At 37.7% G+C, this 27,369-nt stretch overlaps 1 protein-coding gene across 4 annotated transcripts in view; it reads right to left on the bottom strand.

The window, feature by feature from the left end:
- Positions 1 to 27,369, bottom strand: part of CNTN4 (contactin 4) — a 332,207-nt gene that overhangs the window by 176,625 nt on the left and 128,213 nt on the right. The window contains exon 1 of one of the 4 annotated variants that reach the window (XM_069866138.1): positions 8,403 to 8,533. The exons of 2 other annotated variants lie outside the window; for them this stretch is intronic. The gene's annotated coding sequence lies outside the window, so the exon portion shown is untranslated. Of the gene's footprint in view, positions 1 to 3,621; positions 3,739 to 8,402; positions 8,534 to 27,369 lie in introns of those variants that run through there. One more of the 4 variants, XM_069866139.1, reaches the window with a different exon arrangement.

Genomic DNA, 27,369 nt, shown 5'->3' with positions numbered 1-27,369 from the left:
GCTTTCAAGGCCAAATATCTTTTCTAAGTCTCCAACTAAGACAGGTTATTAGCTTTTCTTCCTGTTGATTAATTTTAAGAAATATGATAGGTATATTTAGAGGAAAAGTATATTTTTGTTTCTAACATGGTAAAAAAAGATGATGTTTCCAACAGTTCACAGGCTTAAGACATGAGAGGCAACAGCATGAGTTATAGATTAGTGAGCAGAGTGCAGGTGAAGTGGTCAAACATACACCTTCAAAGATAAGCTATCAGAGAACTTCTACAGATCTGCAGCACATCCCTCACAACTGAATTTACTTTTTCAGTATACGTCACTTCAGCCTCTCACCTCTTGAGAAACAAAAAGCTCCTTAAATTATTTTTTCTTTCCTGGCTTCTCTTAGTTCTTGTTCATCCGAGCACATCTGCAGCAGGAAAACTTCTTGCAAGTTATTTGGATTTGAAATTCAGCATAATGCTTTCTCTCATCCCTAGGCATCTCCAAGATCAGTCATAGCCAATAAAAAAGCAGTAGTTATGATGGGACAAATTTAGCCCATAGTCATTTGGAGAATTTACTTGGTATACTTTAAGACATTGATTTTAAGAGGGTGGACAAATATCAATCAGCACATTGAAAGTCTATCACTATGCTCATCTATAACCACTAATCTCAACCTGGGAACAGACCATTATAACTTGGTACACGTGGGTATGGAAGACAATTTTTTGGTTGAACTGCCAGAGGAAAAGCGGAGGGAAAAGCCTTCATAGATGTTTTCTGAAGCGCTAGCTGCTGCTCAGATAATGTTAGGCATCATTTTATAATGAATAAGACTGTGATTATGCTTACACAGAACTTAGCAATATGTGGAAAGAAACAGCGTTTAAAGGAATAGCAGGTTGAAAGCAAACTGTCCTTTAATATAAACTACAGAGATCACTCTGGAGAATTCTTGTGGGAGAATTACACTAAACCCTAATATTGATGTAAGGTTAAATGATATTCTAAATCAATTGACATTTAAGGCTGCAACACTGTTACTGTGTCTGGAAAAAGTAAAAAACCTTGTTAATCCTTATGTTTGGATCTTTAACTTTTACATGCTACCTCCATTTGATATTAAGAATGAGATGTTTAGTATAATCAGGAGTTTTTAGGCTACTAAGAAAGAGCCAGATAGTGCATTTTCATTTTAAATAGTACAGGCTAAAACACCAACTTTCATAAACCAGTGGCTGATTTCTCCCCTGGGGAACAGCAGCCTACCTGTGTTTCTTGCTCATCCAGAAGAAGCTCAAGGACTCAAAGAAGAAATTACTTCTACAGCATCACCCCAGTTTTCCTTATTTCTATGACCCCCTAGCTTTTTCCTTCCCCAGGTTGTGTTCAATAGCTGCAGCATACTCCTAACATTATCTGCTGCTTCAAGTGGTGTTTACACTTTTCCAGCCTCTGAAGAGAGTTTAAATTATTTCCTGTTTCTTCACTCTGGGATGTGGTCACCCGGCTGTCTCCGGTGCTTCCACTCCAGTAAATACCATTATGGTTTAATGAAGCTCTATCATCCCTCTCCTGAGGGCAGATGGTGAGTACACACACACACAGACAGCTAAAGATACACAACTTCATCAAATCTTCTCAAATCCATAATTTATAAGCAGGGAAGTTCACCAGCCATCTAAGCTGATTAGGTTCTCATGCCCCACTTGCAAAAGTTAGAGATACTTCCAGAATTATTTATAAAATCACTGAAAGGTGACCTCTGTATATAAGGTGTAATAGAAGTTGTATGTTGAATCAGTGTCCATTAACTTAACCTTCAGCTGCATAAAACCTCAGAGCTGTGCCTAATGACTTTCCATGAGAGTGTTAACACAGTGTGGAACCTTTCGCTCTTTAACACAAGTTTATTAACTTAATCTAGGTTCAATTTTGAACAAAAAACCCTGAACAATCTCTTTAGAAATCAGTCCTTCATTTTGAAAAAGAGTGGACCAAATGTTGAATTTGGCAGTTTAAGCGCTGTAATAAATAAACCCAGCATTCTGAAAGTATCATGAAAATTCATTAAGCCATGTCCCCTATCTTGTTAACTGGGAACAGACGTTTTGTAAGTAAATCAGGAAATGCACTTGTCAAGACAAAAAGGTAAATGAAACTGCATGTTTAAATATACACACTACACTTACCAATGCTGCCTAAATTCTACAATACATAGCAATTTTAATTCCATTTTATTTTTAACTTATGAAAAAATATTGGCCTAGTCTAATATAGAATGCTTTATGGTTTGACTTTTATTTTGTCTCATGCTCTTCCTAAAAAAAACACCTTGCACAAATGAGAAAGCCCTGCAATATTTCCAGCGTTAGTGCAGGACAACACTGCTGATTTTGCAAAACTCAGCAACTATCCTATTGTCTTCCTTCCAATGTCATGTCATTTTGCTGGTGAATGAATACTTCCAGACAGTTGTGGGACAACCAATAGCTCTTTATTAATTGCAGCTGCTTGGTTTTACTTGAGCAAATAACTTGGGAAACACTATAGATTTTAGCTAGTCGGACACCAATTCTATCCTCTGTACAACTTACAAAATGTTAATATTGGATAGTCTCCAGTCTATGTTCCTGGTTAAATAGAGGTTGGTACTTGTGTTTCGTCACGTATTTCACACAATAATTCTTAAAGATGAACACTGCAGAAAATGAAAGTAATTCTGTAGTATCTGTTATAATGAATGCAACATGATGCATCCCCTCAAATGTTTCTTGAGTAGTATCTCATATAGTCTAACTAGTTTTAATATCAAATTCCTTTTCCACTTGCTTGTATGATTTAAGCTATAAAATATTGTTTTGAGGTTTTTTTTTTTAATTCTGTAAGCCTGGCAGACCAGGTGTGCCTTTTGAAAAAGCTTAAAACAACAACAGAGTAGTTTCTCTATGGGGAACAGAGGAAAGGAGGTGTCTGTCCAGCATCCCTTGAGCACTGCAGTTTCCCTTTGCAATAAACACATCAAGAGCTAACAAAAAACCAAACACTTCAACACATATGAATTTCTAGAAGAGGTGAAAGGGAGTAATTTTGTCATTAGTTTAACTAATTTGTAACCTTGCTTATTATGATCTTGCATTCAGGAGCCAAACACATTTTACAAACTGCCTGCAACTCTTAGGCTCTGATTCTTCCACTGTGAGACTAAAGCACAAGGTCTTTAAACTAAACACATTTATCTGTATCTGTGTAGTCATCAACCATGCACAAAAATGTCCTTGTCTAATAGAAGGACTCTACGCTTCCCTCATACTCATCAAAATAAATTGCCGTGCTTTGATCGTGCATTTTGTGCACATAATTTCTTCTCATTTACTGACATCTAGCAAGCAAATGCCTTCACACAAAATAGCGAAGGCCCTGCATTTCAACAGCAAAATCCTATTACACCTCCTAGGGTGAGTGTTACAACTTACTACAAAACTATAAGGTCTGCTTTTTACTATGTTTTTTTAGCTTATGTAGACTTTTTTTTTATATTTAGGCATCAAAAAGTAGCTATAGGCAATTACCTCCTAAAGATCTCTTCTTGCTATAAACTACTCACATTTCATAATTGTCTATCCAGTAACTTACCAGTGCACACGACAGCTGTTCCCAAATTCCTCCCAGTAGTCTTATACTTGATATTTTTCCACATACAACACATCCTCCCTCCTCAGTGTGAAGCTGTTTCTCCGCATTTCATTTGACCAGCTTAGACGTCTATTGCCTTATTTACATTTCCTTTGCAGAGCACTTGAATTTCTATCCCTTGATATAGGGTTTCCTTCTGGCAAGTCTTAAATTTGTCTTCTTTAGTCCATTTGCCAAGTGCCTGGGATAGTCAGCTTCTGTAAATTCTGCCATCTCCTTTAAAATCTACAGCACCGCATTTTATATCTTGCCATAAGATATACTTTTATTTCTTTGGTATCCTTCTGATGCTTTCCTCTAACATTACATCACTGTTTTCCCTACACAAAATCAGACTGATACTAGTGCATCCCTTTGCTTTACCAGCAAAACTATTTTATAGGTTCCTTGAGAATATTTACCTTTTAATTGTAATAAAACAGATCTCTAACAAAGGCTTTCTTTGCAATAAATACAGGCAGGTCTTACGTGTGATTTATAGCTTGCCTCCTACCGTACAATAAAACTGTCTGCTGCACCATTGGAACTATTAACTAAGCAGTATTGAGCTGAACATTCAAAAATCTGATTCGTTGGTTCAAAGCCAAATGTATGATGTTGCTGAAGTCAATACATAAAATTGCAGCTTAGGAATTAACAGCTTAAGAAAATCAAATATCCCTGTCATTGCTATATTCTGAAAAAAAAAAAGCCTGGGTAGCTGGAAGTATGCTTTGCTTTAAAATGGATATATATTTCCAAGACAGAAAGAATGAAGTAAAAGAAGGGCAGCTCTTGCATCAGTTCTTTCTTTTAATTAGGTCTGACTTGTTCAGCTAAGATATTGATACTTTGAAACCCGAAAGCAATCAGATTTTTATTGTGTTCGTTAAAAATTTAACTATTTAATGGTTCAATATGCTATACCATACAAGTTTAATCAGAAATGACATTACCAAAACTAAAACAGAGAAAATCTGAAATGGTATCTATCACTCTTAGCAATAAAGGCATTCAAATTATGTGCAATAAAGCATTTAAAGCATACAGAAAACACTGTTCTCTGTTATGTTCCTCAGCAGCTTAAGAGTATCAGGGATTACTTTATGCAACTTTTAAAGAAACCTTTCATTAAGTAATTTTTACAGCCTACTTTTGAGTGTAAAGTAGATAATTTTACATTTTATTCCACCTACTGGGTGCTTCTGTCCAAATCTCTCCTGTTCAATCACTACATCTGTAAAAGGCAAGTACAGCACAGGGAACTCCAACACAGGTGCTCTGTGAGATGCGTGACTGGCCACCCAAGGACCATCCAAGAGCTTCACATAAGAAATGTTGCAGCATCCACTGCTCTTCAAGCCTGGAAGTACTCTTTCCAGCTTTGGGCAGGAGCCACGTGCTTACATGACATCCACACAGTTCCATACTTTTCCTATGTTGATATATTGTATTATTAAGATCATCAGTCAAAACACTCCTTTGCTTGCTTGTGCCATGCTGATACAGACCTGTGGGTGTTGCTCAGCAGTACAGATCTCAATGCATTTCCTTCCAAATTCCCTGTCTTTCCTCTTGCATGCTTTTAAGCAATTGCAGATCCAACATAAAGCCTTGGCTTTCAAATGCACTGGTACATGGTCGTATTCTAAAAAATGTCTTGTTAGCTACCTCATAGAACCATAGAATCATAGAATAACCAGGTTGGAAGAGACCCACCGGATCATCGAGTCCAACCATTCCTATCAAACACTAAACCATGCCCCTTAGCACCTTGTCCACCCGTGCCTTAAACACCTCCAGGGAAGGTGACTCAACCACCTCCCTGGGCAGCCTGTTCCAGTGCCCAATGACCCTTTCTGTGAAAAATTTTTTCCTAATGTCCAGCCTAAACCTCCCCTGGTGGAGCTTGAGACCATTCCCTCTTGTCCTGTGCCCTGTCACTTGGGAGAAGAGGCCAGCTCCCTCCTCTCCACAACCTCCTTTCAGGTAGTTGTAGAGAGCAATGAGGTCTCCCCTCAGCCTCCTCTTCTCCAGGTTAAACACCCCCAGCTCTCTCAGCCGTTCCTCACAAGGCCTGTTCTCCAGCCCCTTCACCAGCTTTGTTGCTCTTCTCTGGACTCGCTCCAGAGCCTCAACATCCTTCTTGTGGTGAGGGGCCCAGAACTGAACACAGGATTCAAGGAGCGGTCTCACCCACGATATGGAGGAGCATCTTCTACTAATTCAACTTTTTCTTTTAATACAGCTAGACTGTGTTTTGAAAGAGAATTGCAACAACTTTAAATATCAGGGTTTTCAATCCTGTTTCAAAGTTTCCTCCATAAATAGCAGAACATGGCTACAAGTACTCAGTATTTTTATTATATAAGGGAAACCAGAAATGGAGGAGATTACCCCACATCATGTTCTAGCAGCAAAATCAGCTTGGTTTCTCTGTTTAAAATAAAAGATAGGCAACAGGCATAAAAATATTATTTAGAGAATTTACAGTATCATGATAAAATTTTGCTTAATTGTGCTAGGAAAGCTTAGCAATGGGGTCAAGTTTCAGCAACAAGATTAAAAGTCTTAATTTATAAACTTTGTTCTTGAAAAAGCAAGACCTCAGTGTGGGTTTGTTTATTTATTTCTGCTTTCATAGGAAAACGTACGTATTTGCAGAAGCCTGACACATTACTAAGTACACTGGTTTTATTGCTAATGTGATACATGCTGAGCCAGTCCCACATTCTTTCCTGCATCTGCTTATAATCATTACAGAAATGCTGAAATTACAACATTCCTAAGAAAATAAATTATCATCATAATATTCACATCAGCCCTTTCACAACTGGTGCTCATTGGGGATGCCTTTTATTCTGAAATAAGGGCAAGTTCTTTCAATTATGAGAAAAATGCTGAAAACCACAAACCTTACTTATTTCACATGCCTAATTCAGACTTATTGTTTTCTGTGGAAGTGGAAAGCTTCAAAATAAAAGGCTAGTGTACCTTTGCCTGGTAGGATGTTAATTCCCTTAGGTACGTATCTAATACCATATTGATATTTCACCATCTCTTCTTGCTCTATGTTACATTTTCCTTATTCTACTCCTTTGGACTCCTTGGCTCCAGGAATATCTTTAACACATAGGTAACCAGATACAGTTGCTCTTTTCTTCCTGTGCTGTTCTCAGTCAAGTCTAAAGAGAATACACCTTGTCCTTATGAGAGACACTTCCATACTTCACAGCCTGGTATCTTCTCTGCTTTGAGACTTACTGCTTAGTCAGGAGAAAAAAAAAAAAGAAAAAAAAAAAAGAAAAAAAAAGAAAAAAAAAGAAAAAAAAAGAAAAAAAAAGAAAAAAGAAAAAAAAAGAAAAAAAAAGAAAAAAAAAGAAAAAAAAGAAAAAAAAAGAAAAAAAAGAAAAAAAGAAAAAAGAAAAAAGAAAAAAAGAAAAAAAAGAAAAAAAAAGAAAAAAAAAGAAAAAAAAAGAAAAAAAAAGAAAAAAAAAGAAAAAAAAAGAAAAAAAAAAGTATGTTTTGTATGTACCTTATGCACTGCAGAATTTCATGCAACCCATTCCAGTACTCTGGCCCTCAAATAAGACGAGTTCAGTGTTGTTTCAAAGCACTTCTAGGCTTTAAGCTCTATCCAGAGAAAAACAAAGTCCAAAGACAGGGCATTTAACCAGAGTGTTGCAAAAGCTTATTAAACTACAGAGTGACATTTACTAACATCACACAATGGCCCAAAAATCTATACACCTGGATACACGGTGTTATCAATTCTAAATGTCACTATCACCACTCAGAAATTGCATGGACTTGCAAAAACCACAGCAGTACTCAAATAGAAAGGTAGTATTAGAGGTATCGACTCATACTCTTGGCCAGACAGGGTTCAGCAGGCGGTAGTAAGCCCTGGTGCACGTATCAAGTATGTGGAGAACAGTCCAGTTCTCAACCATCGATGGGTACTACAAAAGTGCAAGGACAACTCTTTCTGTAAGTGCAGCATTAGCTTAATGCATCTTTGTAAGTAATTTACATTGTTCGGTTTACAGTGAGAGTTATCTAGGCACCTGGAAGTATGCGTAAGAATAAATGCAAAATGTTTCATCCATTTATCACACAACTCTAAATATATGCTTTCATAACATTCTAAAAAAAAAATAAGTGAAAAGTCTTCCTAGGCAAAGCACATGCTTCTCAACTCACTTCTCGGCATTTAAATAAAACAAATCAGTATCACTGACACACTATCAATAAAGCCACAAACAACCCTGAAAGTTTTAAGGTGTAGCAAAAGACATCAGACACTGCACTTTCCCCGACGTCTGCAGTGAACAACTGCTCTGTCAACAAGTAATTTCTATATTCTAGCAGAGAATGCAACAGCCAGAAAAATTCTACTTATGCTAAATAATATGTCCTACTTTGTTTTCTGATATACCTGGCTGAACTGTTCATTCTTGTTCTTGAAGAGTTTTATTGATGCCTGACTCAGAGACAATGCAATGTTTTTCTCTGCGACAAGATCTTTAACTTCTGCAGAAAGTATTTCATCTAACAGACACCTAATTTGCTTAAATGAATCAATCGCAGTCCTGTAAAAGAAAAGCCAAAGGAACCATGGAGCTCTGAGCAGAAGATCCAGTCTCACAGGCTCAATTCGGTGAAGAGCAGCGGAATAGAAAACCAAAAGCAGCTGGCAGGGCCCCAGCCTTACCCAGCTGTGGAGGAAAACCGGTACTTACCGTGCTGTACAGTGAGCTGGACTAGTTTCACTTTCTGCGTTACAAGCGGATCTGAAAGAGGACGCGCTCCCCGTGAGTCCCCGTTGTCGTGTCTGCAGCGGGGATGCTGCCTCGCTGCTCTCCCTCGGGGACCTATGCGACGAGCAGCTGCATCCCAGCAGCGCCCAGCCCTCCCTGGGGCTGGGCACCCCACACCCCCCTGACAAGCAGAGCCTTCCTCGCTCATCTACTGCTCTGAACCTATTAAAATTGAGGAAAAAAAAAATCCCAAACCAAAACAAACTTACTTGCAGATTTCAGTAAAGGCTCTAATGCTGCCTTTGCCACTGAAAGATGATTACAGAAATACTCGTAATTAACTTGGATGCTGTGTGCCTGCTGCAGGCTGTGCCACCCCTCTGCAGCCCCGCTGAACTCCCCATGGGACAGCACCCACTGAAGCGTCACCTCGCTTCCCTCTGTGCAATCCTTTACATTCTTTGCCAGTTTAATCTTTGAGGAGCAGACTCCTCCTGAAGTCTCTCCTTCAAATACATTGATAGAAAACACCTTCATCCATCACTACAAATTTCATGATTTTATTGCAGGGAGGGCAGCTATACGGATGGATCTTTCTCCTACATATATGAAGGTTCATTGCTTTATGCATCTTTTATTTAAGCATCAAATCTACTTAAGGTCAACATAACAAATATTTAAAAGCCAAATTTATTTTTAAGTAAACGTAAGTAAATTAAAAAAAAATTCTTTTCCCATAGTTCTCTTAAATCAGCAAAGGCTGCAGTTAAACCTTCTCAACACAGCCCCCACTACAGAATGCTATATTACAGTTGCAATAACTAACTTACTCGCTTATGGATATATATAAACACATACATCAAACAGATGGGGGGAAATAGTTGAAGAAAAATCAAGATGTAAGTTCGCTGAAGCAAGTATCCAGAGGGCACCTGCAGTACTCTCATCCCCAATCCAAAAGATGCCCATGGGCACAAATCCCAGATTCAGCACAACCACTCCTGGGATGCCAGTGGAATTAGTGACCATTAATGTTTTAAGGAAACTATTTTCAGGGCTTCAAAAAAATCAATATATACTGGAGTAAATTACCGTCATTTACTTGAACAGGAAAGGACTCGGACTAAGCTCATCAAAAGTAATAGATCCATGGACCAACATCCAACTTCCATACAATCTATGCAGCATTCACAATAGGTTGCCTGGGATTACTGCACACCAAATTCATTGTAATTGAGAGCAGAATACATGCTACAACTTTATTTGTGGGCCAATTAGATATTTCTGCACCCAGTTATTATAAAATAAAAATTGTATTATTCCACTTTTAATATAATATTTTGAAACTGCAGCTTTTTTTTTTTTTTGAGAATACGGCCATGCTTTCATTATAACTTTATGTAAATTGCCATAGATCCAGTGAATTCAATTAACTAAACTGAATTCCAGCCTGGTCCAATAATTCAAAAACTGCCTTTCATGAACATTTTTTAAGTGACCAGTGCTTACAAATCTGTCATTTCAATTTTCACTATTGTTAGATAGCTGTCAGCATACATATTTCATAGGAACCGAAATGCCCGCAAAAACAGGTTAATTAAGGAGCTCCTGTACGTCCCAGTCATATTAACAAGCAGACCCCATGAGCAAATAAAAAGTGAAGTAAATGAAAATATTCTTAAGTATTTCTTCAATAATAAACAGAAAAAAGACTTTAATTGTCTCTATGTTCTGTTCAGTCTCCATTTCCTTAGCTAATACATAATTTTTTTATTTTTATTTGGTTTGTATTCACCACCTTACCCCGTGTTTCACATTTGTTTCTAAATAGTGGTGGTAATTAGTAAACAATTCCTTCTAGTTCTGTTTATCCCTGTTGGGATGTATTCACATGAGGCAGACTATCAAAGACAGGAAGACTTGTAGCTTTAAATTGTGTGATGTCTCAATGATTTCTTTAAAGTACAATACATTGCAATAAGGTAAACACACTGAAAAGAAAGCATGTGTTCATTATTAGATCATTCCATACACATAAGAAAGACCAGCAAAATAGGAACTGATGGATCCTGTGGAAGTGGACTATCAGAGAACAGAAAAAAAAAAAAAAAAAGAAAAAACTACATTAAGTGATGCAGAAGAAAGTCTTGGAAGTCTGATAAACAAACCACAGCAATCTCTAATAATGTTTTAGATTCCTTAATTTGTAAGAGATGTATTTGTAAGAGATGTATTTGAAAAGCAATGAATGTTTCTGCTATTAGAGCACTGTGGCACCGCTTAGGGAGACTGAACAGAAGAAATGAGGGTCCTTATTTTAACACAAAAGCAACACAAATGTGGACAACTCTGTTAGGTGCTGCAGGGTTGCCAACCCCTTGCCTGACAGCTTTTCTCTTAGCAGAATCACACGGACTTAACCATGGATGGGCTCACTCCCACACTCATTTTACAAAGGAAAGTTAATTCCTTCTCTAAAAGTAGAGACCTCCCCTAAGGAAACTTATGCTTATTCGCTAAAACTCCCTCCTCCTGATACTGAATCTCATTTAATGTTTCGCAGAAGTGGTATGTTTCTGATGAAGGGCAGCTTCTCTTGATTGTTGGGGGTAAATCGGCTATGCCATGTCATTTTTGTCCTCGTAATTTATATGACTATCTAACTAGAACAAGTGCTACAGAGGGAGACAACATCCCTGGTTCTGCCAATTGGAGAAATCCAAGATAGCTTTGCCCTGCAAGCGCTTGTAAACATGGGCAGCACAGTATGGTGCTGTGGTTTAGACTGGGCATGTTCATTCAGAAATCACCTCTGCATGCATAAAGTCTGTTCATAGAACACCTAACGTTGTGCAGAAAACAGTTTGAAAAAATTAAAAGTATTTTTTAATTATTATTTATTGGCCCTTATTCTTTCCATATGTCCTACCCAGGAAATTGCTGTCTGTTAAAGGTGATGGCTCACTGCATCCTGGCCTATCCTGTAAGACAGGAATGCAAAGCTGTAGAGCATTCAGAAAAGAGGATGAGGGCTTACAGAAAACAGAATAACACTATCTTTGTATGCAATGTTAAATTTAAAAGACAATTTAGAACACAAAAGGAGACAGAAGGGGTTTGGACAATACTATGATAAACTAGCACTTGCTTCGTGATGGTATATATCTGCCATACATCACTTCAGCTTGGCAACAGTAAGGATGCTGAATAAAGAATGTAATTCAACTGCAACATTCCTTTCCAGATTTTTTTTTTTCTTCTGTATATGCCATTAAGGAATTTCTTGCTAGGAGCAACGTATGCAGGAAGACATTCAAAGTATTATCCTTATTCTGCTATGATTCAGCTAACTTGTTTCCAGTAAATAAGAGAAGTCAAGAATAACTTTAATTACTCAGCTTTGCAAATTCTCCAATAAAAGATAAGAGCTATGAAGTAAAAGTATATACTGTAAAAAAAAAAAAGAATCATACTGGAAGATTAACAAAAAAGCATTTACATTTTGAAAAAGAAGGAAAATCATCCTATGTGTTATTTTAGACTGTATAAAGATTATGGTCATGAAAGAGTAGACTTATTCTCTTACATTTTTGACGACTTACCAAATGGATCACAGTCATCAAAGACAATAGCGATGCTTGGTAAAGCTAATTCTTTTAATGCTACCCATATTTTTCTTCCATTAAGACTTGAACAAATAATATTTCTAAGATTAACAGAAATTGTTGAACTATTAAGATAACTGTTTCATCATTCCACCAAAACAAAAAGGTTGTTTTTACAAGTTCCAAATGTTTAATTTCATAACAATAATTTATAAAAAGACAAAGCTGATAACCAAACAAAGGTGAATACAAGTCAGCAAGTCTCAATATGGCAATGTTAAGATGAATGGTTTGTCCCTTTTGTATTATTCATTGTGTCTTTATATCTATGAATTCCAAACTATCTATTACCACCAGAGCTGCTGCCCACACTCAATTTATATAATATTGTGACAGTCAGTTGTTCCCATCGTTCCTAAAAGCCACTTCAACTGAAGCTAATGTTAATGCACTAATATCAAAGTTAGGATTTATGCTACCTCCTACATATGCTGTAATTGTGTGTGAAAGGAAAGTCACTACACTATGGAATTACTTTTGCTCACTTTTTCAAGCAAACAAGACCTTGAATTGCTAATTGTTAAAGACTATGCATTTTAGATAATTGCTGGTTACGGTATTTGAAGTGTAAGTGATTGTTAAATGTGCTGTTTGGCTAATGCCCAGAAAAGCCAGTGTGATATCATGGATAATTATAGACAGTTTAATTGCTTTGGGTTTTTTAATTGGCAAAGTACATGGATGATAAGAGTCACGATGAAACTGAAAGATCTGCTGAGCCGAAGAGGCCTCCAGAATTGCATGCCATGCCATGACCCTCTATATTTTGGGTTCATTCTTTAGGGACCAAAGTGGGATAAAAGGAGATGACATCATTTTCAAAAGAAAGACATAACCCATCCTACCTCTGGAGCTAGCCTTTGCTTGTGAAAAATTCTTCCGCTTGTCTGTCCGGAGCTGCCTTCTATATTCTTTTCAGCCCCATATGTTATGCAGACATGAATTCCTGCATAATTGTTACCACTGCATCTTGTATTACCCTCTTTGTCCTCTGGTGAGCGTGCTTATTCCATCTGATAGGAAAGGCTCCCAAGAAGTATGACGTTGAGTCACAGCAGTGATTAGATGTGGAAAAGCAAGAACCTGAAGGGTACTCATGTCTGAAAATTTTCCTAGATAGCAATTAGTTTTGAGAGAATCTGGCTCATGAAATAAGTCCAGCTGGCATGGAAAGTGAAGTAGCCTTTGTGATTCGGAAAATTCTCTTCTAGCACTCATGACAATTAATGAATCTCCCATCCCCAAAAGTTAATAAGAGAAATTTAAAGCTTGTGAAATAAGACAGATTGGCAGATGTGAAAATATAAGTCCTTCTTTCACCTACAGAGAGATGACTATGCAAAAATCCCTCATAATAGTTTGTACGTCTCTCTCATTTCCAAGATCTTCTCTCCAGTGGCTAATGGGTAGAGCTTTTAAAATACTATTTTTCTAATAAAAAGTATTGCTGGACTCGCTGTGCAATAGGCTTTAGTCACCCAGAGTAGAAACTTGGCACTGAAGTAAAGGCAAGTGCATCAGTTTCCCAAGCACGAGAGCCTGACACAAATGTCTCCACTCAACTGTATGACAAAGGATCACTTTTTGAAATTTTATTTCTTATGTAGTTAAAAAAAAATACCAGCTTGTGATTGAAATTCCTAAATATTTTTCCAGGATCCATTTCAGTTTGCCATTGATCACAACAGAGACACACAAATTAATCAGTGCGCTAATTTGCATTGTGATATATCGAGACTTATAATGAAGGAACATGCTCTGGGTAGCTGAAAACATTACAAGCTGCATTAGGGTATTCTATATAAGCTTTTACACTGTGATAAATGGCCATACAAAAGCAATACAGAGGATCAGCAGGTCAGTCACTTGTATGTAGGTTCATCTACTGCTCTTAATCCTGAAGTGTCTGAAGGTACTGGAGACCTCCATGCAGCCATAACAGTCAGGAGACACACGTAGGAGAGGGCAGGACCATAAAAACCCCCCAAAAGTACACACAAGGTATATATAACCCAAACAAAATATTTCACAGCAATGCTCTCAAACCCAAGTAAGAACAGCAGCAGCAACTGCAAGACAGCGACATACAGGATTGCAGATATAGGAAGATACAAGGAATGTGACAGCCTGGAGCAGTAAAGGGGACTGACCTAGAAAGCCAGAGGCTATGGACCCAGGGGTCTGGTCTGAAAGCTGAACCAGAGAGGAGACTGCTGTAAATCCTAGAAAGGAAAGCCTGGCCTCTGTTTCTGCTCGAGTTTTTGAAAATACGTGGATGGACGCTCATTAAGGTAAGCAATTCATTGGCACTTCTCAAACCTGCTTTACATCAAAATTGCAGTCATGCAAATGCTGGCAGACAACAAAAATGTAAAGCTTTAAGAACTTTAAAGTGATACTCCTATTTAAGCAATAACTGGTAGAATTGCATCATCCCCGATAATATTTCTACTGTAACATCCCTGTAATCACTTCATTATGTGAGCTTTTCAGGAAGATAGTAAAAGATGTTGCAGGTTTGCACCCTGAACTTATAAAATCTGTGATTTTGACAGGTTAGATCTCCCTGTGACTTTGTTTCTACTTCTGAAAAATTGATTTTTCCACCATCCCAGAATATTACCAAGATTTATTTCAAGCATCTAGTAAAATGAAGATCTTGGAAGTATTTTTAGTCCCATTAGACAATTATAACTGTACATTTGTGCTAGCTAAAACACATATCAATACCCACATAACTAGGATATCTTAGTAATGATTGCAGACCTGCTTTACACTTAACTGGCTTAAACGCTGCAAAATGCTGCAAGAATTTTCCATAATTGCCTCCAAACATTTTATCTTTGGCAGGTGGTCTATGAATGGTCGTTAATATGTATTTTTCGTTTATTCCTTATTTACCCGAGGATCAGCAATGTCTTTCCTAGAAAAGCACTTTGGGAAGCATTTCCCATGCTAGAGCAGTGGGGCAGGAGGGAAGCTGGAGGCACTGGGGGGCCACAAGCCAGTGGGTCAGGTGTGGCAGCTGCCTGCAGTGTCACTGCTTCCTCTGTGCTGTGGGAGGGCATCAACACAGCAAAGCAAATGACACTTCAATAAATCCACCCACCCATCCCGCAGTACGTATACCCAGCAGTCTGCATGCAAAAAGACAACCTAAATAAACCCTACTCTGAGGTTTGGTGCAGTATATAGTTTATGTTTTTGTCACATGACATAGCATCCTTTAATTCAGATCTGACTGAACAGTTCTGAGTTAAAAACATTATTGTTTTGAAAATTTTACACTGCAGTTTGTGCTCAGTCTTGCACTATCTGACATCTTACGGAGACTGCAAACATGAGAAGTAAAAAAAGATCAATGTAGACAAAACTAGCTACTAGCACAAACTTATTCCTTTTTAAAATACATTAATATAGATATTTATTGCTCTAATTCTTATCCCAGAAAATTTTCTGAAACTATCTCCGGACTATAGCAGCTACTAAAAATACTTCAATTGCAGAATATTGCTTTGTAGACAAAACCAAATACACTGAATCATACATTCAAGATGCAGCTGGACAAGGCGTGAGACAATCTTGTCTCATCTAGGCTCTCTTTCCCAAAAAAGGTGGGTCCAGATGATCTCTGGAAGTCCCTTCCAACCTGGTCTGGTCTCTTGTTCTTTCGCCATTGTCAATGCCCAGATTTCTTTGGGGTTCACCAAACCCCTAGCCCTATGACAGCTTGGCCAGCCCAGGACAGTGCTGCCAGAAGTACCCGTCCTTCCTTGCTGACCATTCTCTTATCCCAAATCTCACACATCCTTTCAAAGACCACATCAGCAATGATGCAAGAAGAGACTCCTGCTCCGTGTTAACCTGAAGACTTTCATTTCATATGTGCCACCATAGTCAGTGTGGGCAATGCCTGAATTTGAACAGCACCTTTGCAGTCATTTAGTTCTCCTGATGATGTACTAACAGCATCTACCTGATGCAAAACTGCAAAAACTGCAGAAGATACATTAGATAAGTTATGCTGAATGTCTGGAGTGGGATAGATGAAAATAATGGGCGTAGCATATCTTATCTTACTGCACTTCTGATGATTCATGGGAATGTTTGAATATTGTGTTCTGGGAAGAAAACATCAAAGAAAGAGGAACAAAGAATCATTCTACTTCAAAAAAAAATCCTAGTAGACTTTGAAATACAGTAAATCTATGACCATTTTTCAAATTACTGTTCCCAAAATCCCTGAATTATCCTAGCTATGTTGAATTTTATCTTCTTTCCATCCTTTCATGGAAAATATCCAAAAAATGAACCTGTCACCACCTCATTGAGATAACATTCCATGGTTCTGTAAATCTTACTCTCTGAAAACTTTCTCCATTGTCTTGTTTTCCTGATTATATTTTCACCTTTCACTCAGTTATATTTCACTTTGTACAAGGCTAAGTGGATGCTTTTCCAGCTTGTAGCATTCCTCTGATGGCTCTTGTCCTTTTGATTTTCAAAGGGACTGCTATACCCTGCTCAGTTTTGCCTGAGAAATTTCTGTAAGATCATGGGGTTTCACAGGTGTAACCAAGAGAATTTGTCCTGCAGATTCTTTATTACTGATGGAAATGTAGAAGCTTGAAAGATCACAGTGTGAGTTTCAGTGCTCACATAGTGTTAGCAAAGCTAGCAGCTAGGAGAATGAAAAATACCTTTTCCCTGTAAACTGAACAGATTGAAGAACAATAAAGCATGAAATCACACACTGTACCACTTACAGACATTTCTTAGAAGCACTTTTTGATATAAAATACAATATGGCTATTTTTCAATTGTCCTCGCCTGGACATTTTGTTTACAGCCAATGATACATAAAAGATTTTGAGCCTTGTTCCCTTTGCCTATGCCTGTCTGCAGCAAAGCTGAAATTCTCTTCTTCACCGTAAAGATGATTTCCTATGTAAGCACAGGTGCTTTAAGCCTGGAGACAGAAAGCCAGGCTACATAGATACTAAACATATTATTTGGAGATGAAAAGAAGTTATGTTCGTATTGTAGGCTTATGCTGACCTTAACCCGCTTGTCTTTGAATTGCTCAGTTCTCAGACCCAGACCTAAGCCTCTTGACTCTGGATTTGAAAACCCTTTGCTATCCTAGGATCAGCAGTTTGTCTATACAAGTAGAAGGCTTAAGCATAGCATATTTCAGGTACCTCCAAGCTGCTTTTGCTGTGAATTTTCACAACTTTTTTCCAAACACACTTACCCTTAGACTTTACCTACTTCCCAGCCCACCAGAACTCACCTTCCACACCACAGGCTAGCAAATGACTGCTTGGGAACTTGAAAATCAGTCTCTGAAGAATTTTAATATAAATGTTAGTGGGTAGCTAAGAATTAGCAATGACATAGCTATGCAAAAGACAATAAGCATTAACCCCTTACAGAGGCTGAGAAAGCTTTATAAAACGTTGCTTCTTTAGACCTTATCTAACCACAGTTCCCATGATTACTAAGCTTGTTAATGCAGCAATTAGTTACAAAAGCAAACAGAACTGGTACTATGTTAATGACACTTAGAAGGTACCAATACTACACTGCAAATTATTTATAATAGCTTTAATACATGTCTGAATTTGTTTGAATGCAGACAACACTCAAATCAGATCATTTGTGAGGCAAAATGGAGAACTGTCACCTCTGTCACCTGCCTGACTTGGTGATGGCTCTAGACCAAGGGTTTAGGCATATGCAGTGAGCACAAACCCAGGGAGCTGCAGTGCTGCCAGCCCTCATTCAAAGAGAAGGCTAAAGCTCACCCTTGAGTCTCCCCTGATTTGGAACTGTTGGGCATCATTGTTAAACCTGGCATAAACTGATGAACCCATCTCCCAACAAAACACAATCCTGTAGTTACACAACACTAATCAAAAGACAAAAACGTCTCCCTATCTCTTTTTGCTGTGGTATATAGAGCTCTTTTAATTGACATTGTGTATCTAAAAGAATAATTTTTATTTAAACATTGTCAATGAAAGCTTTTTAGGCAATGGAGCTGCTAAACGTGACTGACAAACTTGGGACAGTAATTCCAGTTCCACCATCAACTATTACCAGTTTATCTATAAAGTAAAAAATAAAAAAATAAACTATTCAGTGCTTTTACTAAGTTATTATGTCCTATAAATAGATTATGGCTAATTTCATGTTTATGATTCATTACATTAGGAAAATATAGGCATTAATTTATGCCCGTGATGGAGAAAATTTGCAGTGATTCAATATACCTCAACAAAATTGATAGTGTCATCGATAGGAAGAAAAGTGCGATATTACCAGAGTATCAGATGTACAGTACTGTGAAATATATAAATTATGGTTCGATGTAAGAGATTCCACCCAGAAAATACTGGCTATGAGATTAAAAAGTAACCTCAGAGACAAAATGGAAGGTTGATATACTCTGGGGAGATATGGCCAGCGAAGGGCTCCCACCAGAGTTCTTGTAGATCTTCCCTGGAAAATTTCAAGGCATACCTCAATAATTTGCTGTGGACTCTGAAGTGAAACTACTCAATCCCATTACTTGCAAGTTAATTCCTTTCAAGTCAAACATCTTGCAACCCAACAGCTGTTTACATCTGAAACAGCCTAGCCCTCCCCACAGTAGGTCAGACAATGAATGAGGCAGAGGGGAAGAGAGGAGGGGTTTAACATTTATCAAAGAGCAGACAAGCACAGTAAGAACACAACCTCAGCTCCTATTCATACTCATTAAAGCTCCCACAACAAAACCCATGGATCCTACACCTGTATGTTTAAGAATGCAGCACACCAAATGCCCTCAGAAAATTGCATGGGTGAGACCAAGTAGCAGCATGGACAGGAACAAGCTTGCATAGAGCTGATAAAGTAGAGACACCCACTTATTAGTGGAAGAATGTTCTTCACAAAACAGCTTCTACATCTATAAGTCCTGCTCTTGATTCTAATAGAACAACTAAAAATGCCTTAAAAAGATTGTCTTGTCAGCTACTGCTCATGAGTTTGAAGGACTTGAACCCTGCCTTCAAACTGAACTCTTAGCCCCAACCTGCACTTCTCTTGAACGCTGCTGTTTCAAAACCTAAGGAAGAGTAAGGAAACTAAAGTCCATCCTTTTTTTCTTTCTTCTTTCTTTTTCTCAGTTTCAGCAGTTCTAATGAAAGCTGTAACTTCTACCAAAAGCCCACATCTACCACTTACACAGTGAGCTTTGGTGTCTGCTAGGGAGGAAGATAGTTCAATACCGATGAACAGGACATAGCTTTATATGTCAAATGCTCCAAATTCCTTAATTAATGGGATTGGGGTGGTGGTGTTGGTGGTGGTGTTTTTCAATATGCTGAAATACTTTGGGAATTTTTTGTACTAGTTTGAAGATAATTTGACTGATTTAGAAATACAGCAATAATATTGGAAGCTACAGCATGAAAAACAATGTGAACAAGAGGAGGAAAATATTGGAAACTGATACAAGAAGATCATGTAAAATGTATGGCTTCAATGTCAAAGATCTCTACAGAACACCACAGATAAGTTTGGAGAGACCCACAAAGGACTACTTTAAGCATTTTTCTGTAAAAGAAAATAGACACCACTTTAGAAAAGGTAACTATTGAACTGTGACTAACGTAATCACTAAGACTGATACAAAGAAGGTATAAAAACAAACTTTAAATGTGGCAAAATGATGGAGATTATTTAATTCAAGGTAACAAGATTGCAGTTAATAAAGCTGAGTGCAATGTCTCTGGATATACATCAGCTGATGAGAGGAAATAAGGAAATACCCATCACAAAAAAAGTAAATATGCAATATAAACCCAAGGAAGCAACATGAAAAGCTACTGTTAATTATTTAAAAAGTGGAGCTTTATAATAAGAGCTTTAACATAAGAGCTGAGTACAACTGTTTGGATAAGTGAAACACAGCATAATTAGCATAGAAGTTAAATTAAGTTCTATGATCTACGTGCCACATTAGCTTACTTCGTTTCTTGTGATAAAAGTAAATTATTTTTAAGAGATCTATTCTTCACACTGAGCTGAGTAGAAATAAATCAGTCAGCGAGAAAAAAAAATGGGTATAGGAGAAAGGTGGACATCAGTGGTAACAGGAAGATAGGAAGAAAGATAATATAGAAGTAAAGGGAAAGCAGAAAAACGTGTCTCTTTTTTCCTTTAAAAAAAGGCAAGCAAACCAAAAACCCAAACTAAAGTAGACTGAAGAAGTTGCTTGCTAACAAGGGTAAAACCACAGTATAAAAAAAAGTAGAAAAACATCCAAGATGAAAGACTAACAGCAAAACCCAAGCTGTGTTTTGGTGCACAGTTAAGCTGAGGAGCCATGCACAACAGAGCAATGCCCTAATCTGGAATTGGGCAGCTGCAGAGCCCTGAACCAACACTGGGTGTAATGTCCATCCATAATTTGGTTAAGAAGAGGAATTGCGTACGGTTGTGGTATGATAGTTATGAGGAAGGACTATTTAATAACACTGGAGAAAAAAACATTGAGAACTAATTGCAGAGGACTTTTGCCCAGGCCAATCAGTTCTGCTTATTAGATATATCTGAATCTCTCCTACAAAAATGTCCCTTCAGACTAAATTTCAAAGCAGCACTTGTTTCTTGCTGTAAATTTTTTGGAACTGTTAATTAGAGTTATCTGGTTTGTTATGATTGACGTTGGGTGATGCTTTGATAATTCATTTTCTCGATGAGAAACAAAGAAATGAAGGAGGTTTATTTCAGCTCCAGATCTATATAACCAGGGGGATAGATAAGTCAGTTCCAACACCTTTCACAGAACACCAGAGCTATTGTGAAACTACAATGCTGAGCTTCTCCCTGTCATTAAGGCCAGTGCAAATTTTGCAATCCACAAGCAGACTACAACTTTAATAGGAGATGATTAAGACTGAATGAGAGTATTAGAGAGGTGAAGGTTCAACCACCGAACATGCTCTAGCTCATCAAGATGTCTACAGGTCAATTTGGATTACAGGAAAACCAAAGGTACGTAGTCCAACCTCTTCCTAAGATGTGTTAAGTATATCAGAGCTAGGGGTAAAAGAATACCTTTGAAGGAACACTTAAAGAATAAGTAGTTTGTTTTGTATTTTTTCAGACACTATATGGTCATTGGACCAGCAGCGGTAAAGCACAATGCTCCATACTGGTGGTGAGTAAAATCCACAGAGGGGTACTCATCTTCATATTAGCTGAGTAACTGATGGTAGGAAATGAAGCTTTACGTTTGCATCCATATTTAGAATAGCTCAATTATTATTTCTATTTATACAGTATTTATGGACTCCTGCTGTTAACTAGGTGTGCTAGGCAAAATGTGCACACAAAAAGGGAAAGACAGTCCCCCTCCTGATCAGCTGTAATTATAGAAGGGACAAACCAGAACAAATTAAAACATATAAACACATAGAAGTGATCCAGGAACACGGAAACAGATTTTGTCAGTATAACAAATCTTTTTTATAAACCTAAACATAAAATTTACCATGCATAATAGAAAACAGATATGCTGCTTCACATTATTATGTAAGTAATAGCTAGGAAAAAAAAATCACATGACCAATGCTTGAAAATAATTGATTTCAAACTGCTTATCTGAAGTCATGCAATACTAACAGAAATGAGAATAGAAACAAGGACTGAATATTTTGTGATGTACTAAATATATTTAGTATTGTCTTAGTAATTGAGCACTTAAAGATTATGGCTAGATGAAAGGACATGAAAATGGACTCTGTCACTTTAGTTCCCTGTATTCTTAATGGCTCGTAACTCTTAGCAGTTAGTGGCACAGAAAGGGTGTGCTGTATACACAGGTCTAATATCCAGAGGGCATAGAGGCAAAAAGACCTAAGACCCTCACTCGTATTGAAGGCCAAGAGCAGAAGAAACAGCATTTGTGCTATTCTTCAAACAAGCAAAAATCAATAGTTACCAGCCTCTTTAGATTGTGACATTGTGCCTTGGCCGCCACCTTCATTTCCTTATCCTCAGAAGTCTGAATTCTCTTGCATTTAAGTTTCTGTGAAGTAATAGTTTTCTATTAACATAGTGAAATCGAGTTCTTATTTCAACTATCTACAAACTCTAGGCTTCCAGATGAACATGTCTTTATTTCCCTAGGAATATTATTCATCTGAACAGGAGAGTGTCAGGTTTCAGGCTAGCTTTGCTTGCTAGAATTATCCCCAATTCCAATAACACTACTGATTATCAGAAAATTTTATTTTGAGATTTTCCTTACTTTCCCTGATGTCACAAAGTCTCTGAATGTCAAAATGTGCTTTATTAAAATAAAAAAAAATCACTGCGAACATTTAAGTTTGTCAAGTGATGAATACCCCTCTTGATAGGTGCGTGGCACACCTGCAATAATTACTGGAGAGAGATTAGCAAGCCTTTTCTATGCTCTGATGACTTCACGGAATGTTGGTTTAGTGCATCAAAGTGCATGTAATAGATTGAATTCCCTGCCATTTTCTGCAGACAGTCAATTACAAACTACCTGCACACTTGATGCTTTTGACCTTGCCCATAACAATATCTGAACTGATGGACTGAGTAATTTTCAGATTACAAAACTTCGCAACAAAGAGGCTGATACCTGACCCTCCAAAAAACCATTAGGAAATTTACAACAGGATTATTTTAATTACTGTCTTAAATAGTCTCTACAATATTTACTTTAAATCCCTGTATCCCATTTACCCACGCTCTACTGGAAATAAAGAGTGGGAGGGTACCCCAAATGTTTTCTTTAGATACTAAAAAAAATTGGCAAAGCAAAATTAACTTTTTGCAAGCCGAATTTTTTAGCATTTCCAAATAACAAATTCATACTCAGCGCTGAATTAACTGATAGCTTTAGCCTAAACTGGATCAAAATATACTCACTTATCACTCATATTTAAACCATCTTTGTTATTAGTATCTGATACAGATTGTACTTCTGTTCAATAGCAGATGGGGGTTATGCTGGCTGCCAATATTCCTTTCAGCACATTGTCTTCAGAAGTTCTTCATTAGCTTTCAGTCTGAGCATTTAAAGCCAGGCATTCAGAAACAGTAGTCAAAGAAAATGTGCTATTTTTATTTAGTATATGTTGGTGTATTTGACTGCCATACCCATATGCAATTTCTATTCTGCTCATGTTTATAAAAATGAGTTGAAATAAGTTTCTTTTGCTCCTTGTTTTTCATTTTCCTCCTGTCAAAAGTCTTCTAAATTGAAGTTATTGTTGGCTTTATAATTTGTAACTTGTAAAATCCCTCAAGGTGAATACAGAGAATTTATTTTCTGTTTAACATATCGGTGCCTTAGCTAACATTGCCTTTTGAGAACAGTATTTCCTAAGGAATACTGCCTAAAATAAATAAAAATAATAAAAAGAAGTCATTCAATGGATGATCCAATGGCAAGCAAGATTAATATGGTACTCCTATGCAAAAACAGGTTTATGATCCCTTACTGGGTTTCTTATAACCCTTTAAAATCATGCAGAGCAAGGAGGTGGAATATTTACATAGCCATGTGTACTGATTTGAGGATTAATCTTTAAATCTCTGTAGGCACCTGCTATTACATTTCTTGTTAAGAAAGGGCAGGCAGGCAGTGCCGGTGCCAGCCATGCCCAGGGCCAGAGCTCAGCAGATGGCACTGTTTCACCCACTCAGCCCCACCAGAGCTATTTGAAAATTAACTTTTAACTTTTCATCTCCTTGCTCGCAGCCCCGCAGCCCTGCGGGAAAGACTGCACCACGGCTCTCTGACATGGCCAGGGGGCTGTTGGCAGGTGGCGTGTCCCCAGCAAGGCTACCTGAGGCATGGTGACACTTATTGTTGCTGGGACATCCTAAATACATTTACCGTAATGATAAATGTGTCTTTACACCAAGCCCATCAAAAGCTGCTGCATATACCATTTATAATCCATGACTGCTCTCTATGCAAACAACAGATACAAAAGAAAACAGTCCATTTACAAACAGGTGCCACCACTGAACAGAATTCCTGATACTTTCCATATATTGTTGAAAAAATAGTTTTAATACTGCTTTCTTAAAAAAATCATGACACTTGGAAGCAGCTGAAATTGCAAGAGCAAACAGCCCTGAATATGGGATGCACCACATCCAACGTACACATGCTACACAGCTGAGCTCTGCACTCAACCAAAGCACAAGGTTCTCTGGTCTCCCCTGTGCAAACAGCACCAAAAACATGGGCAGTGGTGTCCAGGGCCATGGGGACAGGGTCCAAGGTCCACTCAGTGCACTTCCAACATTCCAGACACAGCAGAGTGGTAGGCAGCAGCATGCATTGGGAAGACCAAATGGATGTTACCGGGGTCAAATCACCTAAAAAAGTCAGACAAATACTGGCCTGGGCTGCTCTTCCAAATATTTTAATGCTTTCACCCTAGACTCAACGTGAGAGATCTACCATGCATGCAATCGGGCACAGAGCAATAACATGCACTCCACAAACCAACCGCTCTGCAAGATCAGTAAACGATGTGGCAAAAATGTCACAAATCATGTCTTAAATACTTAAAAGTAATGGCATAGCTTTGATGATGTGGCAAATGCAGCATTGGGGTGCTCTGGAGAAGGTGTTGCATACATACGGAAAACATGCTTGAATTTAATATCTGATGCCATGTAAATGTGAATACTTTCACTATCTAAATTTTCTGTTAAAATTTTGACCCATAATAATTTATTTAAACAAGCATATTCCTAAAATTTCCACTGAAACTTATCTACCATATGTTTTTAAACCTCCTAAATACAGGAAGATGCTGAAGAATACTCCCTCCCATTAGAGTTACATGGAAAGTGTTAATATCCATTTTTCCTTGACTGATAATCCTGCTTCTTGTAGATTCTTCTGCTGCGATTGTATCTCACTTGCCTTAGGTATTAAGCCTGTGTAATTTTCTTAACCATGGGGTACCCATTTATCAGATTTGATGTTGATACGTTTTAGTTGCTTCAGATGGAAAAAAAAAGGCTTCCTTTTAAAAAAAGTTATTTAAATGTGACTATGAATAATCAGAAGGAAGCCACCTAAAGCTATCAGTAGGTCTAAGGCAATAAAATTCAGTGACATCTGGAAATACATTGGGGTAAATCAATAGCCTAAAAGAAAGCATTATTAGCTGTATCTAGCAATTCATGCTAGTCCCCATTACTTTATTTGCAATCAGTAGAATTTCTAATGAAAAAAAGGACAGAAGTACTTTTAGTTCTACAAAATAAAGACAAGAAAGTTATTATGCTTTCTTTTATTCCTGGTCTACATAAAATAATTGCTTGTGTTTATTGAAGCTGTTTTAGTGGAGAAAATTAATTTGTTGTAATTTCATTAACAGACTGCACTGGTGTGCTAGCATAACCACCACAAATGGCCACCACAGACTGCAAGAGTAAGAGGGGAAGAAAGATAACAGCCAAATAAAATCCTTAGTTTTAATGAATGCATCGCATTAAAGCCATCTATTTGACTATTAGGGTTTTTTTAAATTTTTTTTTTTATAAATTGTAAAATAAATAGCATATTGGAACAAAAGGAATAATCTCCCCATGGGACACATACACTATTAGACTTTCGGCCAGATCAACCCTGGTGTAATGCCACTGTCCTCCTCCCGAACTTTATTTTAATAAACACATTCACCTAGCAATACATTAGGGAAATCAAATTTTTGATATTAATGGCAATGCACATTTCAGTGACCTGCTAGCATAGGTTAATTATCTTTATACAATTTGTCTGGTTAGATCATCAGTTGCATAAAAACACACTATCAGTTCCCAGGACAACATGATTTCATCACTTGTTTTTCTTAAAAGAATGCTAGGTCCTTCTTGGCTGAAGGTACTACATTTCCAAGGCAGCAAAGAAAAGTTTTTCAGGGATTGCAAACCATGCAGTTTGCAGTTCCTAGACAAAGTAGCTTATCCTACACTTTAATGAACTCATTTGACTCTGACTTTGAACTAAGACAACACAACAGGCTGCTCAGCTCTGGTGGTGAAGCACTTCAAATTTTGTAGCATCTGTGCCATCCCTTCTACCCACCACACACAGGAGAAGAGTTAAATTCCCCACAGAAATGCAATCCAACTCCTCGCAGGTTTCCAGTCCACTTAGAGAACTGACAGAAGACTGAACAAGGCATTTAAGTGTTTGAATGGACCTTGAATTTGGCTCAGTGTCTAAAATAAAGTGCAGTTCAATGCTATATTTTCCCTTTAAAATTGTAGCATACTTGCAAGTCAGAGGCACGCTTCACAAGTTCTGTCCTCATCACATCTGAAAACATTTGGAGGCCTTGAATGGTGACAGAGTGCTGTCCCTAAGCCTGGCAGCAGAGACATCAGGGAGAAAGAGTGAATGACAGAGGCAGCCTTGGAATGAAAGTTCTCAATAAAGGTAGAAAATGTATAAAAGCCAATTTAAGGAAAACATTGAATTATCCCAATAAATGGAAATAAGAACAATAGAACCTGTCACAGTGTGCTATAAACATTTAGTTCCAGAACTGTTAGGATTTGAAGAATCCTGGTGCACAATCTTCTACAAATCTGAACATCTGTGGACCTTATCAGGGAAAAATAAAATCCTATTGGGGAATGAAATAATCAGGCATCCCTCCTGAACCAGGCTGTCATTTACTTTTGCCTCCACTGAAGGCATATTTTGCTTCAAACTTGAACGGAGAATGGCACTCATACCTCTGGACTCCAAAGCAGGCAAGGGACTCCAACTCTGCCTGAGGTGTAGCTACCTCCACCACCTCCTTGGAGTGGTTGAGAAGTTGATGTGAAGTACATGAGCCAGGACCTGCTCACATTCTGAGGAAGGCTTTTGGCTTTGTGAGAATGGGTACCTCACACAGCCCAGTGCCTGCGTGCTCTGGGATCGTGACTATTTCTGGGGCTGGTTCAGCAGAAAATTAACATAAATCTTAATTTTCTTCCATGCACATCCCTGGGACAGGTATAAACAACAACTTGCTGTTGATCCAGTTTTATACATACTGAAGGAAGTAATAGGTAACATTTGCTGTGAATATTCTTTGGAGTATTAAAATCAATTCACCTCCAGTATCTTCCCTTGTAAATTTATTTTCAACGCATCATGTGCAATCTATGTTTATGACCTGAAAATTCATTTTAAAGCTAAACTTTGTAGAAAGGAATTTTAAACGCACTTT

Source organism: Phaenicophaeus curvirostris, chromosome 11, assembly GCF_032191515.1.
Source record: "Phaenicophaeus curvirostris isolate KB17595 chromosome 11, BPBGC_Pcur_1.0, whole genome shotgun sequence".
Taxonomy (NCBI): domain Eukaryota; kingdom Metazoa; phylum Chordata; class Aves; order Cuculiformes; family Cuculidae; genus Phaenicophaeus; species Phaenicophaeus curvirostris.
Note: the sequence above shows the minus strand (reverse complement) of the source record. Positions and strands in the feature narration are given on the sequence as shown.